The sequence below is a fragment of the Malus domestica genome, chromosome 03 (assembly GCF_042453785.1).
Source record: "Malus domestica chromosome 03, GDT2T_hap1".
Classification (NCBI taxonomy): Eukaryota; Viridiplantae; Streptophyta; class Magnoliopsida; order Rosales; family Rosaceae; genus Malus; species Malus domestica.
In genome coordinates, this window is record NC_091663.1 from 36,125,422 (window position 1) to 36,141,423 (window position 16,002).

General features: G+C 41.8%; 1 long non-coding RNA gene and 1 other non-coding gene across 2 annotated transcripts; both read right to left on the minus strand.

Moving 5' to 3' along the window:
- Positions 1 to 1,037: 1,037 nt before the first annotated feature.
- TRNAL-AAG (transfer RNA leucine (anticodon AAG)) lies at positions 1,038 to 1,118 on the minus strand. Its single transcript has one exon. It is a non-coding gene; the product is annotated as a tRNA-Leu (tRNA).
- A 9,784-nt stretch (positions 1,119 to 10,902) lies between these two features.
- LOC139194585 (uncharacterized) lies at positions 10,903 to 15,297 on the minus strand. The gene is made up of 2 exons (XR_011579557.1): positions 15,200 to 15,297; positions 10,903 to 13,329 (listed from the first exon to the last, which is right to left on the minus strand). It is a non-coding gene; the product is annotated as an uncharacterized lncRNA (long non-coding RNA).
- Between the last annotated feature and the right edge of the window lie 705 nt (positions 15,298 to 16,002).

The following is a 16,002-nucleotide window of genomic DNA, read 5'->3' on the forward strand; positions in this document are numbered from 1 at the left end:
TTTAAAATAAATTTAATATGGTGAATAGTCATACCAAGCTAATCCTCTCTATCAAACAAGGTCTAACAATGCTATCTTAGAGTTCTTCCCTTATAATTTATATCAATAATACTTGAATAAAAGACAATAATTCAGCTACAGGCAACGATGTATAAGTTTATAACTTAACTACCCAATATTTATTGTGTGCGGATTTAAACTCAAATTGTATGACTATTTTTCCATTGATAGTAAATATGTAATTACCTACATAATTAGGATTGGTTTTAAAAATCGCAGGGGGTGGCGATGGATAGGGGGAGGGGAAATTCAGTTGGGGCACTTCAAATACTTTTCTAGGGTATACTTGCATTTTTACTGAAAATTGGTTCTAAAAGTACTCATATTAAAAGCACTTTCAGTGATTTTAAATATACTTACAAACGAGCCCTCATATATTGTAGGGCAGCCACATCAGTAAATATTTGAGTTTTCATGAATTACTTTGGGTGGGGGAGGGGGGAGAAGCATCACCGCTGCAGACACCCTAACAGTGGTTCGCCCCTGCTCCTTTTGATCGGAGGTAGGTTGTTCGCCTCCAACCGACAATTGTATAGGGGCGGCAGTGGGGAGAGGGGGGGGGGGGTGGAGGGGGAGAGGAAGTTGGTTGTAGCGTTAGATTTTCTTTACGGAAAGTATAAACAAAAATGTTCAATCATAATAGTTGGGTTACATGCATGCATGACATTGGTTCTTCACATACATGTAAATGCTAAAGATATGTGCAAATCTTGTTAAATCTCTAAATACTTTTACAAGGCTTCTCTTGCAATTTGGGGTGCAATTTAGGTTGGGCCAACCCAAACCCGACCATGTTCAACCCGTCCGAGTTGCACTCCTACTTGCAGGCCAAATTGCCATCCTATAGGGATCATCCACCAGAAATTTTAGGGTTTCCAAACAATGAATCTGTATTAAGCCCAAAATTTTAGGGCTTCCAACAATATGAAGCCAACTAGGCTTTCGGGTGTTGAAAACAAAAGGGAAGAAAAAGAAATTGTTGAGAGTGGGATTTGAACCCACGCCCTTTCGGACCAGAACCTTAATCTGGCGCCTTAGACCAACTCGGCCATCTCAACACTTGACGAAAGAATTTTGAAAAAGTCTTTATATATAAATCCCACGTAGTTGTTGCTTACCCGATCGTGAAGGCCTTGCTTGATTAGAATCTTTTGAGTATGATGATCATATTACGTGTCACTAATTTTCATGATGTGATATGACTATGAATAGACGATATAAAGGTTATGTTATGAATCTATAATATTAGGGTGAACTATCAATTTAGTCTCTGAATTATCACCTCCGTGAAAATTAGATATCTGAATTATTTTTTCGGTAAAATAAGTTCCTAAATTCATTAAAAACTACTAATTTCATCCCTACTATTACATTCAAAGCTATTTTATCTAATTTTTCGTCAACTTAATTCACTTAACACACTTTGGAGTGTAATACCGTCATTTTCTTGCTTATAAGCCCTTAACATTTCATATAGGTTGCGAATCTAACATCTAATTTACCCTCCGAAGTTAACTTACACTATTTCTTATGGAAAACTACCAATTTACCCTCCAAAGTTAACTCCATACAATATTTTTTTATTGAAAACTACCAATCTACCCTCCAATGTGTATGTCATGCAAGTAACGTAACTTAAATTTACGGAAAATTGAATATAGTAGCTTCAAATATAATATTAGGTATGTAATTGGTAGATTTTTATAATTTAAAGACTGATTTTTCTAAAAAAATAGTTTAAGAATCTAATTTTCATTGAAATGATAATTTAAGGACTAAATTAGTAGTTCATCCTAATAAATCAATCACATGTTATAACATAAATGGATTGTAATCGTCCGTAATAACGTGACTGTGGATGCAAATTTCTTCCTCCTCGATCTTGGACGATTTTGCACCTACAAAATAATTAACACCTTAGGTTAAGGCCAAGAGTCTCACGCGCCCACGATGAATGGGGGGGCTTTGGCCGAAGAACCTCCGATGCCAAAGTTAGAATTTAGAGAGAAAGAGTGTTTAGTGAATTTTGGGATTTTTGCCAAAGTGTTGGAATTGATTTTTTTGGTGAGAATAGGTGCCTATTTATAGAGTTAGGAGGTGGCTAGGGTTTTTAGGTTTAATTTAGGTTTAATTAGCCAATTTATTATGATTAATTGGCTAATTTAAACATAAAGGAATGTTTTGATGGTTATGGGTTTAATTGGCTAGCTAATTAGTGTAATTAAAAAGGGAAAATGGTGGAAAAGGTAGAGAATATGATAGGCTCTTTTTGGATGGGAATGGCCGGCCCTTGGTGTGATTTTGGGGTGATTTGGTGATGTAATTAGCCTTTAATATATTGATTATATTAATTGGTTGAGGATGTTATGGAATGTTTGAAATAAATGGCTAATTGAATAAGGAAAAAATGAGGTAAAAACATATATGAAATAGGTTTTGAATTGTTACCCATTTTGGGTACTTCTGACTTGGTTGATGGATGATTCTCCACTGCTCGCGTGTAGGAGACCCGGTATGCCTCGAGGGTATTTTTGTCCTTTTTGTCCAAAAAACCCACGTGTCGCCTTGTGAATATTTTTGGCTCCACAAATGCCCCCACACCTGTTGGGCTGCTCGCAGAAAAGGGCGGCAGGTGTAGAGATTTTCTTGCTTTAGGAAACTTAGGACTGCTTCCTATTTTGATGTAGATTATCTCTTTAATAGGAAATTAGATCCTTCTAGGAAAGGGAAATAAATTTCTCTCAAAGCCTATTTAAGTCCACCTTAAGTGGGTTATTAAATCAACTTTGGAGAGCGATTTATTCTACCCTACAAGAGAGAGATAGCTTAGAGGATATTTGTTCCCCCTCCTCTAGCAATCTTCTACATCTTGCCCGTGCAAAGGACCGTCTTTCGTTGCTTTCTTCGTCTTCTTCGTGCTGCACCAATGTAAGAAAAATTTAATTTTTCTTGCCTTATTCTTGGATAGTGCTATTGCGGGGTAGTCGTCGGGGTGGTGCGGCATGTCGGCTGGCAGGGGCCAGGAGCTGGCTCGGCATGAGCTGAGGAGATGTCGTGGCAGGGACCACTGCTTGGGCAGCTTGGCTTGGCCTGAGCCAAGGGCAGCTTGTGCAGCTGGGGTCGAGGATTGTGGCGTTAGGGCACAGTGTTAGGCGAGCCGCATAGCTCATGTCCTTTGGGCTCTTGGACCTGACTCGGGCCAGGCTGGCGATTGAGAGAAATAAGGAGATTGCGGGTCTCATGGGCTGCTGGAATGTTGGGCATGCAGGCCTTCTGCCTGCTGGAATGCTGGGTTGAGCTCCCCTGCTGAGTACCATGAATGTCGTTGGCTGCTTAGTCTTCTTTTGCTAAAAGAAAGGTGGGCTGCTCTAGAAAGATGAGGTAAAGAGGATCAAGACGGATGCATTGGCTCGTCTGATCGCTGTCGTGGAGCTTACTATGAATGAAGATGGAAAGAAGAGATCTTCCCCGCCTGCTCATGAGATGCCTAGTTAAGAAAAAATTGAAGACTTCTTCTGCTGCTCATGAGGGTCCGCTTGCTACCGAGAGGTATGTGATTGACATGACTTCTTCTAATGGGAAGAAAAATAAGGCTGCTAGATCTGAGCATGTGGCGTCTTCCATGTTGAGAATGGCTAGTACAATTGTGGATAAGATTGCTCAGCGTAAAGGTTTTATCATGCCCCCAGTGCCGAAGTCTGTACCAGGACGTTCTTTGGGAGCCAAGTCCGGTTCACCTTTTTAGAGACTTGCTATTATGAAGAGTGGCAAGGTGGACTCTGCTGCTAAAGTGGCGCCAAAGCCTGCTCCCTTTGCTGCTGAGATTGATTCGCCTCAGATTCAAGATCTTAAGCTTGCAATTTCTGAGCTTCGTTTCACTGCTTATGCTAAGAAGGGAGTGGATGAGCTGCAGCGCGTCTGTGTTAGTCTGCTTAAGAAGAATGAGCAGCTGAAGGGTGAGAATGATGGGCTTGAGGTTTTAAGACCTTATCTATTTCTCCGAAAGACTTGCTTGCTTTTACTTTTAAGGCTTCCATTGGTGAAGTAGTTGGAGAAGTTAGTGCCCAGACTGGGGCAGCCGGGGGTGAAGCGCCGGATGATGCCGTTGCTAAGAGTGTTACGGCTGTTGAAGGTGTGGCGACCGAGTAGTCGTGGGATGTCCAAACTGCTGTAGTGTAGTATTTTAGGTAGCCTTTAGGATTTTCTTTGTTTTTCCTTGTAGCTTTTGTTTTGCTTGAACTCATTCGGCCTTTGCTAGTTGTTTATAAACATGTTTTCCTTCGTTTTTCTTCATCTTCACTTCTTTTGTTCATGCCCTAACCTTTAGACTTGATAGACCAGTGGCAGGTATGCTACTTTTTTATAAGCAGACAAACTCGCGTAGCCTATGCAGCCGTAGGTGTTGGTGTAGAACTTTGCAAAGTTGTTAGCCATAGGGTTGGCAACCGGATACCTTACTTACAGAAGCAGACAAGTCCGCGTAACCACTAGGCTGTTAACCTTGATTTTCTTCAATTCCGTAGGTTGCGTAGCAAGTATCACAACACTTTAGGACTTGGTGTAGGTTGTTCCGCGCTTGGCAGAGGTGAAGCTTATCGACTACGTAGCATGTCGGCAGTGGATAAAACTTCGTATATGCGCGCTAGCTTGTTTAACCTTTCACAAGAATGTGCGGTTGTATAAGTCTAGTGCGGCTTCACTGCTCGAAGGGCAAGCCGTAGGCAGTCTTCCGGAATCCGTAGGCTACCTTAGTGCACTCGGTAGCAGCTTTAGGATTCCAGGGCAGCCGTCCATCGGATGTACTGCGTAATGTGCCCTCTCCGTCTCTAGGGCCCGGTTCCCTACGGATTAGGCCAAGAGACCCAAAATCCTTCAGTTAGCTAAGCCTTGAAAAAGACCATTGCGGCTACTTCTAGGAATCCCGGCGCAAGCCATCGTGCATCTAGTTATACTAGGGCAGCCAGGCTCATCCACGTCTGGATATTCGAAGTGTAAAGTTTATCCTCCCGTCTTAGAGAGCAGCTGACCCATATGGGTGTCGGAGAATTGGTTTACCCTCTCGCACTGGAGAGCATGGTTGGTCCCTCGGGGGGCGCAATTCCTGCGATGAGTCCCTAAGAAGGGCGCATTCTTCTTTTGAAGTGCATGAGTGATTAGTTGTTGTAAGCATGCATCCAAGCCAAGTTGTGATTACTTCTAAATTCCTCATTGAAAAACGAGTGAAACGAACGAGAACTTTAGCTGTAAGGTAGGAACTGCATAACAACTGGATAGTCATCAGCTTGTGAGGTGGTGCCCGTCGAGCTTATTGAGTCTTCGGGTTTTGATGTAGCGAGAGGTCACACATGGTACTTCTTCAGATTGTAGGCCATTCATTTCTTTTCAATCTTTTTGCCGCTTCATGGTGGTGAGGGTGTAATTACTCTTGCCCCCTACTCTGCTGATCTTGTACGGACCTTCCCATATGGGATCCATCTTTTTGGAGCCTTCTCTGCCGGCAGTGATGAAGGCTTTTCTGCGTCGTCGACATGCAAATGCCAGAAGTCTCCATCGGGTGGAGTAAGCGCAGCTAGAGTGTGCTCGGCTACTTCTGAGGCATCGTTGGGCCGCTCTGTTGCGTCACCTAGGCTCGGCGTGAAGACGCAGTAGGGAGCTGTGGAGATGGGGCCATGTCATACGCAATAGGAGATGCTCAACTGCCGGTATTGGGCCACTCTAGAGTTGAATCATTGAGCAAGGGTCGGCTAGGGCCGTGTGATGCGCAGCAAGAAATGGTACTCAACTGCCGGTACATGTTGCTCCTATGTAGAATCTTTTAGGGTGACGAGGACAAAACTTGCTTTCGAGTGTGTCCTTCCAGTGTTGCGTTCGTCAGAAAACTTTACATCCGCCAGGGTCTACGCCTTTATCGTCGCGCGTCTGGATTGGGCAGAATAGTACGTCATTAGGATAATTGCATGCGTTTGAAAGTAAAACTTGTGTTTCTGGGTTGCAACAACTATCGCCAAAGTTAGCTTTTGAATTTTTAATAACATCGAGGAGAGCTTTTGAACTGTAGAATACAGGTAACTGTGGAATACAGGTAGTCGGGCCCCCATCTCTTCTCGCATGATGGTAGAGCTTATTGCTACTTTAGATACCGTCAAACATGTGAATAAGTCCTCCGCTGCTTCTAGGGAGGTGATGTCGGGTACTTCTTCAAGTCCTTGAATGTGCATTGGCGAGCCTCATCCCAAAGTGCATACTTCTCTGCCAAAGCAAAAGAGTCTGCCAGAGTTAGATCTTCTTTCATGATCAATTTTTCGAATAGCGGGTGGTCTGCGGGAAGTCCTTTTTGGAAGACTACTCTAGCTATCGAGTCGTTGCATCCAACTATTTTTGCCTTCTCTACTTTGAACCTCCTCACATAGTCGCGAAGTGACTCCTTTGGGTTCTTCTTGACGTTGAACAAATGATCAGATTTCTTTTTGATCGAGCGATAGGATGAATATTCTTTGGTGAAAACCAAAGAAAGTTCGTAGAAATTCCGGATGGATTGTGGCGGCAGGGTGTAGAACCAATCTTGCGCCTCGCCTTGTAGAGTGGTGGCGAATATCTTGCACATAAGCTCATCGTTGTTTCGATAAAGGATCATTGCACTTCGGTAGCGCTTTAAGTGTCTCTCCGGGTCTTCATCCCCTTTGAAAGATGTGAAATGTGGCATGCTGAACTCTCGTGGAGGCTCTGCCTGCTCGATCTCGTCCGTGAAGGGTGACCTGCTTATGTTGGTCATGTTCCATCGTAGTGCCTCGTCGGTGACCTCGTTGCGTTGGAAATCATGCAATCGCTTGGTCAAGAGTCTCTCTACTTCTTCCTGAATTTGCCTTTGTTGGGGTAGTGGAGCTCTCGGCTGCCCCCAGCCATGACTTGGTGGTCTAGACTGCTCTTCCATGTGTTTGGCTCGTCTACGCCGCAGATGCAGTGCATGTGGTGCGTTCCTAGCAGGCGAGCGAGTTCTTCGTAGGCTGCTGGTTGAACTTGAGCTGGATTGAGTGACTGCCTCTTTCTGTCCGTCGTGCTGCCTACTCTGATGTGAGGTGGATGATGCTCCTTGTGGGCTTAGCCGCGAATGAACACTTTGTCCGGAAGGTTGCTCATGTTGACTATCGGAGTGTGACCCCAACCGTGAATGTATGCTCATCCGTGGGCCTAGTTGAGAGTACACGCTCCTCCGCGCGCTAAGACGGGAGTATACGCTATCTCGGGGGCCCAATCGGAAATGTACACTGCTTGAACGTTCGGCTCGTGACTGGTCGAATGGCTGCTTGCCGGGACGCTGCTGGAAAGGTTCGTCTGCCCTTGTCCTACTTCGGGATACCTCGTCCGGGGCATGTTGGATCCCGATGCGTTGCAAAAGTTGATTCACCAAAGTTTTCTGTTGTGCAAGGGCGCTCGTCAACTCTATGACTTGTCGAGACAAGTGTTGTTCGCCATTTGGATTGGAAGAGCTTGGAAGGAATGCGCCTTCTTGGGCAGTGGAAATGTGGTAGACTCCGGGCGCGAGATTTGAATTGGGAAATGTCAAATCCGCGAAAAAATATGGTGAGAATGCCCCCGGCTCGATGGTAGGTCCGGATGGTTGAGATAGTCTTGGGTCGACTTGGGCTGCTTGGAAAGCCACTGGAGCATGATGGGCCGTGAGAGTGGGCTGCTCGTCGGGAGCAGGCTGAGTCACGAGAGCAGGCTGCTTGGCAGGAGCAGGTTGGGCCGTGAGAGTGGGCTGTTCGACGGAAGCAGGCTGAACCACGGGAGTGGGCTGCTCGTAGGGAGCAGGCTGTGTCATGAGAGTAGGCTGCTTGGCAGGAGCAGGCTGGGCCACGGGAGTGGGCTGCTTGGCAGGAGCAGGCTGGGCCACGGGAGTGGGCTGCTCGTCGGGAACAGGCTGGGTCACGAGAGCAAGCTGCTCGGCAGGAGCAAGTTGGGCCGTGAGAGTGGGTTGCTTGACGGGAGCAGGCTAGATCACGGGAGCAGGTTGCTCAATGCGCGGTGCATATGAATGCGAGGCTTGGGCTTGGGTCCACGTAAACTCAGATGGCACGGCTTGGATCGTGGTCTTGGTACCGTGAGCCTTGGATGGCACGGCTCGGGCCGTGGTGAAGGCTCCATGGACCTCGCCACGAGTGGCTACCGAAGTAGCCACCGCGGTGGTTCCCATGGTGGCCGTGGTGAAGGCACCATGGACCTCGCCGCGGGTAGCTACCGAGGTAGCCACCACGGTGGTTCCCATGGTAGAAGCTTGTGGTGATGATGCCGCTCCCCTTATTGTCGCATTTTGCCTCACGGATCTCCGGGCCGTGGTGAAGGCTCCATGGACCTCGCCACCGCGGTGGTTCCCATGGCGGCCGTGGTGAAGGCACCATGGACCTCGCCGTGGGTGGCTACCGAGGTAGCCACCACGGTGGTTCCCATGGTGGAAGCTCGTGATGATGATGCCACTCCCCTTATTGTCGCATTTAGCCTCACGGATCTCCGCAATCCCATTTCTTGAACATTAGAATTTTCACTTGTGGAATTTTCTAAATTTCTAGCCATTATATTTTGCTTATACGTTTTATCAAAGAACCTTTGCAAGTAAAAAATTCTAATAATAAGAACGTATGAAAAATATTCAAATGGACTAGAAAATAAAGAAAAAACCTTTTTGTGCGAGAGTCTTCTACGAGTATGGATTTCAACTCTCAATGAAAACACCAATTTGTGGATGCAAATTTCTTCCTCCTCGATCTTGGACGATTTTGCACCTACAAAATAATTAACACCTTAGGTTAAGGCCAAGAGCCTCACGCGCCCACGATGAATGGGGGGGGGCTTTGGCCGAAGAACCTCCGATGCCAAAGTTAGAATTTAGAGAGAAAGAGTGTTTAGTGAATTTTGGGATTTTTGCCAAAGTGTTGGAATTGATTTTTTGGTGAGAATAGGTGTCTATTTATAGAGTTAGGAGGTGGCTAGGGTTTTTAGGTTTAATTTAGGTTTAATTAGCCAATTTATTATGATTAATTGGCTAATTTAAACATAAAGGAATGTTTTGATGGTTATGGGTTTAATTGGCTAGCTAATTAGTGTAATTAAAAAGGGAAAATGGTGGAAAAGGTAGAGAATATGATAGGCTCTTTTTGGATGGGAATGGCCGGCCCTTGGTGTGATTTTGGGGTGATTTGGTGATGTAATTAGCCTTTAATATATTGATTATATTAATTGGTTGAGGATGTTATGGAATGTTTGAAATAAATGGCTAATTGAATAAGGAAAAAATGAGGTAAAAACATATATGAAATAGGTTTTGAATTGTTACCCATTTTGGGTACTTCTGACTTGGTTGATGGATGATTCTCCACTACTCGCGTGTAGGAGACCCGGTATGCCTCGAGGGTATTTTTGTCCTTTTTGTCCAAAAAACCCACGTGTCGCCTTGTGAATATTTTTGGCTCCACAGTGACAATCACTGAAAAGTTGTCAAAGACATTAAGCTAAAATCTTGACTGTAAACGCAAAATGATATACAAATATTAAATAACTCATATTACTCGTCAAAAAAATTGTCAATTTGTTGCATATGTTTTATTCGAGCGAATTTCTAATCGTGTATAAATATGTCGTGTCTGAAATTATTACCGGCGCCGCTACCGCACCGTAGAGATATTAATCCAACACCAAAAGGAAGCTGCACTTTCAAAAAGGGAGCAAATAAAGAGAAACCACATGCTCTACTAAGCTGTCTGCCAGTAACTTCCAATATGCTTCCAAAATACCACAGCCCATCATTCTACTTTCTACACAGATGCTCTCTTTCTTCACCATCAATAAACCAATTATTTTATCAAATCTACCGGCGACCGGAATCAAAGCATGCTTAACGGTCAGAAAAGCAGATCCATGATCAGAATATTATACACAACAAACCCAAAGATTTTGAACTACCACAGCAACTGGAATGGAATCAGAATCATTCAGTCATCATTGTTTGACCATTGGCTGACCCTGAGAAACCGAAGTTTGACGCGTGTGCTGAAACTTTACTTTTTTCGGGAAGTATGAGGGGTATATATAATTTTTGTGACTGTAACTTACAATTAAATATGGATGATACGTATGCATGTCCGGTTTACAATTTGCAATGTTTTAAAAGCCAGTAAACAAAGAGTACAAACTTACTCATTTGTAGTCATCACAAGTTACCAACATAGAATGCAACTATGAACTGTCGTTCAGTTACTGCTGCAAAGTCTCGTGACAAGGTTTAAAACCCTAATAACAGGTTCACGGACTCAGGCAGCAGAAAAATGTAAAGACTTTAAGGGCAAAAAGATAGACATCTCATGCTCATGCTGTACAGAAAGAAAATCACAAATCAAGCCTTGTCCTTTAGCAAAACATGCAGAGCTGTATTACCATAGCCAGCTTCCGATTATATTTGGCACTTTGTGTTCTGTCCCCACTATGTAATTATTATATAATTAACATTTGAATACAGTCATAATCAGTCTATGTGTTATAATATGAGTAGATGTCCGTTGATTTTAAAATCAACCCATGTTCGAACAGAAACTTGGGTAAGAAAGGAACAGATCTTACTGTATTTTTGTATCATCTAATTTCATAATGCACACAATCTTACTCTTTATGAGAGTGGCGTAGCCAACTAATTAGTTGGTTACTCACCTCAAGTTAATTGTTCTTTATTATTCAAGACGTAAATTGATTATACCACGTGACGATATTCCATTATCACACAATAATATTTCTTTCCCCACCACCACTTTCTCACTACACCTTTTAAGCCTTACACTCTCCCCGAACTCCTTTACTCTTTCTTTACATCCCCTCTCTCTCATCCCCAAAAAAATACATTTATTGAAGCTCCATACTACTCTTGTGAACTTGATCAATCATACCATCATTAATGGCTTCCTTTTGGACATCATTCTTGGCAATCTTCATACTTTCCATGGCTTCTCACTCCTCACTAGCCTTACAATCCCAGCCAGAAACACAGTTTTCAAGCATATCAGCTGCACCAGCATTTCTTCCGGGTGCTCCTCTATCTTCCTCTCCAACCCTTTCTCCTCTATCTTCCTCTCCAACCCTTTCTCCTCTATCTTCCTCTCCAACCCTGTCTCCAACCCTTTCTGCTCCTCTATCTTCCTCTCCAACCCTTTCTCCTGATATTTCTCCGTTGTTTCCATCTCCTGGTGGTGTGCCTCTCTCTCCATCTGAGTCTTCTCTTCCCACCATCCCTGCGAGTCCGAGCCCACCGAACCCGGAGGTCAATGTTGCTCCTGGACCAGACCAGGCTCTTGCTCCATCAGGCTCTCGCCCAGTTTCCTATGCAGTTTCTGTCACTTCATCTCTGCCTATAAATGTAATGTTCTTTCTTGGCTTGCTGGCTTGGTCTTTTGTGTATGTGTAATGCAGATTTTGGGGTGAGAGATTAAATTATTGTAACTAGTGGTTTCCACTTTATGTTTGTAAACTATTTTAGTTTTATAGAGTGATTTAGTGTGAGTTGATTTTGTCATGGATTGTGATTAGGTATCTAAAAGAGTTAAAAAAAAAAAAAAAGTTGTAATTTTCTGTCATGTGTATTGAAGTTCTCATGATTTAAGTCATTCTCTGCCCTTTACCTTCCTCTCAAAACATAATTACTTTTCAATTATTGTTGTTAATTATTGTTCTTAAGTAGGAATATCATTGAGAAAATGGTTTTCATATACTTCAGCAAAAATTACTTTACCTGTTATTGGAGTAAATAGTCTTGTTATACGAGAATGTTGTCAAAGATGTTGATATTCTTGATGTTGCAACATTCTAGTATAACAAGACTATTTACTTTAGTGACAGGGAAAGTAATTTCCCCTCACATTTTTTCTCCTCGAATTTATTTCTGTCAATTTGATATATCAATATGTTTTTTTTTAATTGTCGGTGTCTTCTATCTGCTATAGTAAGTAGTGCTATTTGAGAAAATATCTACAGTAAGGCCTCGTTTGATAGAAAGAATTGACTTCGATAGGATTATTCGCCATATTTGAAATGGATGGCAAATCCACATGCCCCTTTCACACTCTCATTTTAATTTTCAGCCATTTGATCGAATGAATTGAATGTTACTCATGAAAAACAGTTGTCCCTTTTAATCCTACCATTTTCGTGAGGATTAGTAATATCTTTTCCTCATAAGTAACCTTCAACATGGACAAAATAAGAAATTTGTCATCCATTTGTTCCTCTAAAATGTCTTCAATATAGTGAATAGTCATACCCAAACCAATCATCTCTATCAAACGAGGGCTAATAGTGCTATCTGAGAGTTCTTCCCTTATGATTTATATCAATATTACTTGAATAAAAGACAATGATTCAGCTACATGCAATGCAATTAACACAAGAAGAATAATAACAATAATTGAAAAGTAGTTACAAAGAAAACACTTAAAGAGAGTTGCTAATTCGATTAAATTAGAGGGGAGAGCCCCCGTTATATTGACACATCTATCTAAAATGTGTACTACAAATTATACAAACTGCAAACATGTAGAACACAACATCTAGAGTGCAACAATTGTTCCATGAGACTTTGGAGACCTGTTAAACAACTTCCTCAAAAATGTCCCGGTGCATTTGTTGAGCGCAAAGGGACTCGAATTATTCGGCGATTCTCTGGCAAAACAGTTCTTTCTTAGCTCCACATTCTCCTCTTTGACAATATCCACTGCTAAACTCAACTGTCTTATGACCTCTCTCTTCACTTCATCTTTCTGCTGCAGTTCATCCTTCTGAGTTCTGTTCTCTTCCTCGAGCCTCGCTATCGTTTCCCTCAATTTCCTCACCTCGTCTTTGCTAACCCTGCTCAATGCATTCTCTTTTGTTTCTTCATCAACTCGGGGTTCATCCTCCAGTTCAGGATCATCAACTTCAGACTCGGAAGGCTCCTCTCAGGTTCATCACAGGTTTTCGTGTGGCTATCGAAGCTCAAATCCACAACGCTCGTCGACTTCTCAGAGTAACATTTGGTTGAAGAGAATGGAGACCCTATCGTTGTCAGCAAGCGTGTTCCGGAATCAGACTTCACTTGATCATACCGCTCAGCCAAAGAACGGTGAATGTGATAGAATTCTTCCACAATGCTGATCAGCTTCGGCCGCTTTTTGTAATCCATCTCTGCACTTTGAGCAAATGAATCTGGTTCTTCCTGAATCAGCTTTAGCATGGCCTCTGTCTTGTGCTCTAGCTCTGCCATTGAAAAAAAATAAACATCCATCAATTTTCTCCAAAAGAAAACATCTGGTGAATTGAATAGTTCACATGAACAAATTGGTAAACGCTACAATTTCACTTAGAATTATGGACACACTGATAGATTTACATTAGGTGTTCCAGATGTGTGTTAGGTTAGTTACGACGGCGTTCCTCCTCTTGTACCCGAGCTCGGACCCTCCCTCCCCTTAAATTAGAATAGTTTAAGATACAATAGTCTTGTAAAATAGAAATAAGAAGATGCATTATGTGCCTAATAAGGTTCTTTTGGAAATAACTAGATTCAAGTGGGTCCAAAACATAAGGAAGCCATAAACATAAACAGAGCACATAAAGTCTACAGAGTAAAATCATTCTGGAAGGGTAAATAGAAAAAGCAGAATTTAACAATTTTCTGTGGAGTACAGTAACAGCAGTGAGGATCACCATTAGGACCCAGTATTGTACTGTATCTAATCATCAAAACCGTGACTTTACATATGACCTAAGAACTAGAGTCACATGGTGATAAGATATAGTACATCCTCTTGGTGGGTGAAATCCAGGGTTAATTTCCCCACCCCTATCCCATCTAGTTCCTCCTAGTCTACCATTCCATCATGTGTAATGGGGTACCCCTTCACCCTGGAGAAATTTTAGTGTGATCGTTACACACTCACGCAAGGTTGTCTCTAAAATTTTGAGGGTCATGTGCGAAATTTGTAAAATGGACCCTTCTTAAGATATTTTTAAGTATTAATAAAAGTATGACGATATATTGATATTATAAAACATTCACTTAAATCAAAACAAAGCCACTTAGTACTACGGTCTAGTGATATTCCTCTTCACTTGGAAGTGAGAGGTCTTCGGTTCAATTATCGTCAAGGACGAATTTAAACCACATTATTGTTAGCCCACTCCCCCACATCCTTAGTGTATATAATATCATTTATTATAAAAAAAATAAAAACAAATAAAAACAAACTTTAGCACTCACTGATTGTATGTTTACAAGTGTCATTAATGAAAAGTAAAAAGATCTACAAACATAACATTCACTAAATAATCAAAAGCGGTTTTATCATAGACAACCAAACGTGAAAAAAAACTTCAAACCTCTGACTTTAAAGTTTTACTTGAATGTATAACGTTGTTATATAATAAAATTAAGAAACTTTCGTTTTTAGGGTGTTATTAAACACACAAAATATCTCATTGTACTGCAAGTTTTTATATTTAGAAAGAAAAAAAAAATCTCTAATAAGGATTGCACAATGCGGTTTTAAAGTGCTAACAAATCTTCTTTTTTTTTAAATATAGAACATTATTACATGATGTTAGATGGCAAAAATTTAGGATCCTATGCGACTGCACCTTTCGCTCCCCCTCAACGCCCCCTCCGCCCTCACGTGATGTTGTTCATTTGAGCTATGGTTATAACACATGTTTCTAGTTCCTAGTCTACCACTCCGTCGTGTGTAGGATCCCTCCACCTGAGAGACTTTCCTTCCCCCGTTTCATACACCTCGTTTCCTATTTCAGGTCACGGTGTATGAAACTAGAGCAGGTACATTATTCTGCCTCCATCCTGCTCTGAGCAAGGGATCAAGAGGTCCATACTAATGAAGGAGAACAAATTCACATGTCTTTGTTTTGAAAAAAAAAACCCACTGGGTAATCAATTTCCAATGTCACCAACCATTCTCGCAACTTTATTCACTCAAATTGCATAAAAGTTTCATACTTTATATTGTCCCCCTACTCCCCCACCTCAATTATTAAAAAACCAAGCACCAGACTTCGAAATTTCAGAAGTTTAGAACTATGTCAACGGTCACAAATTAATACAGATAAAAATTGGTACCAGAGAGAGTGGTTTGAAGCCATGGGGAGCTTTTGGAGATGCTGTGACTGTCGTACAACCACCAGTGTGTCATCTGCTGCATCGTCATTTCTTCCCACCTTTTTCTACCTTTCAAGTTCAAAACTTTACACACTCAAATTTCACAGCTTTCATTCACAAGAGAAATTATCTACACTCAAATGTTATACAACAGTATCTCAAACTAATCATACATAAACATAAAAACATGTGTCGTAACTTTTTCACTTAACCAGCTTGATTGATTTGGGAGAGGTTTTGTATAGATGGCTTTTGGAGAGGTTTTGTCTGAGAGTTTGAGAGGCATAAGTTTGTATATATGAGAGCACTTTGATTTTGTGGGTTCTCTTGTATTCATTGGAATTCAATAAAACTTCCATTGTTAGAGAGGTCTTCCTATATTGAAGGAACTCTAAAGTCACATGTGTTGTGTATTTCTTTATTGCTTCATTGTTTGGTTTAGTTTTTACAACACCAAACACTATGCCTTCAACGGGCTCCTTCCGCCCAATGGTTGACAAAAAATGGAAAGTTTCACCTGCAAGCAAGCAAGCAAGCAACCAAACAAAAATCTTATGAAGGGGGTCTGCAAATGCAAAAATATCTATATGTATAAGAATCAGTAGTGCTCATTTTAGACATAAAAATGACATATTTGTTGATCCTCTAAAAGCATATGTTATGTCAAAAATAATATTCATGCAAACACACAAAATTGACCTCTATTAGAGAGTGTCAGTAACGAGGTTAGTTTTGTGTGTCTAAATAGTTTAGTACTCTACAAA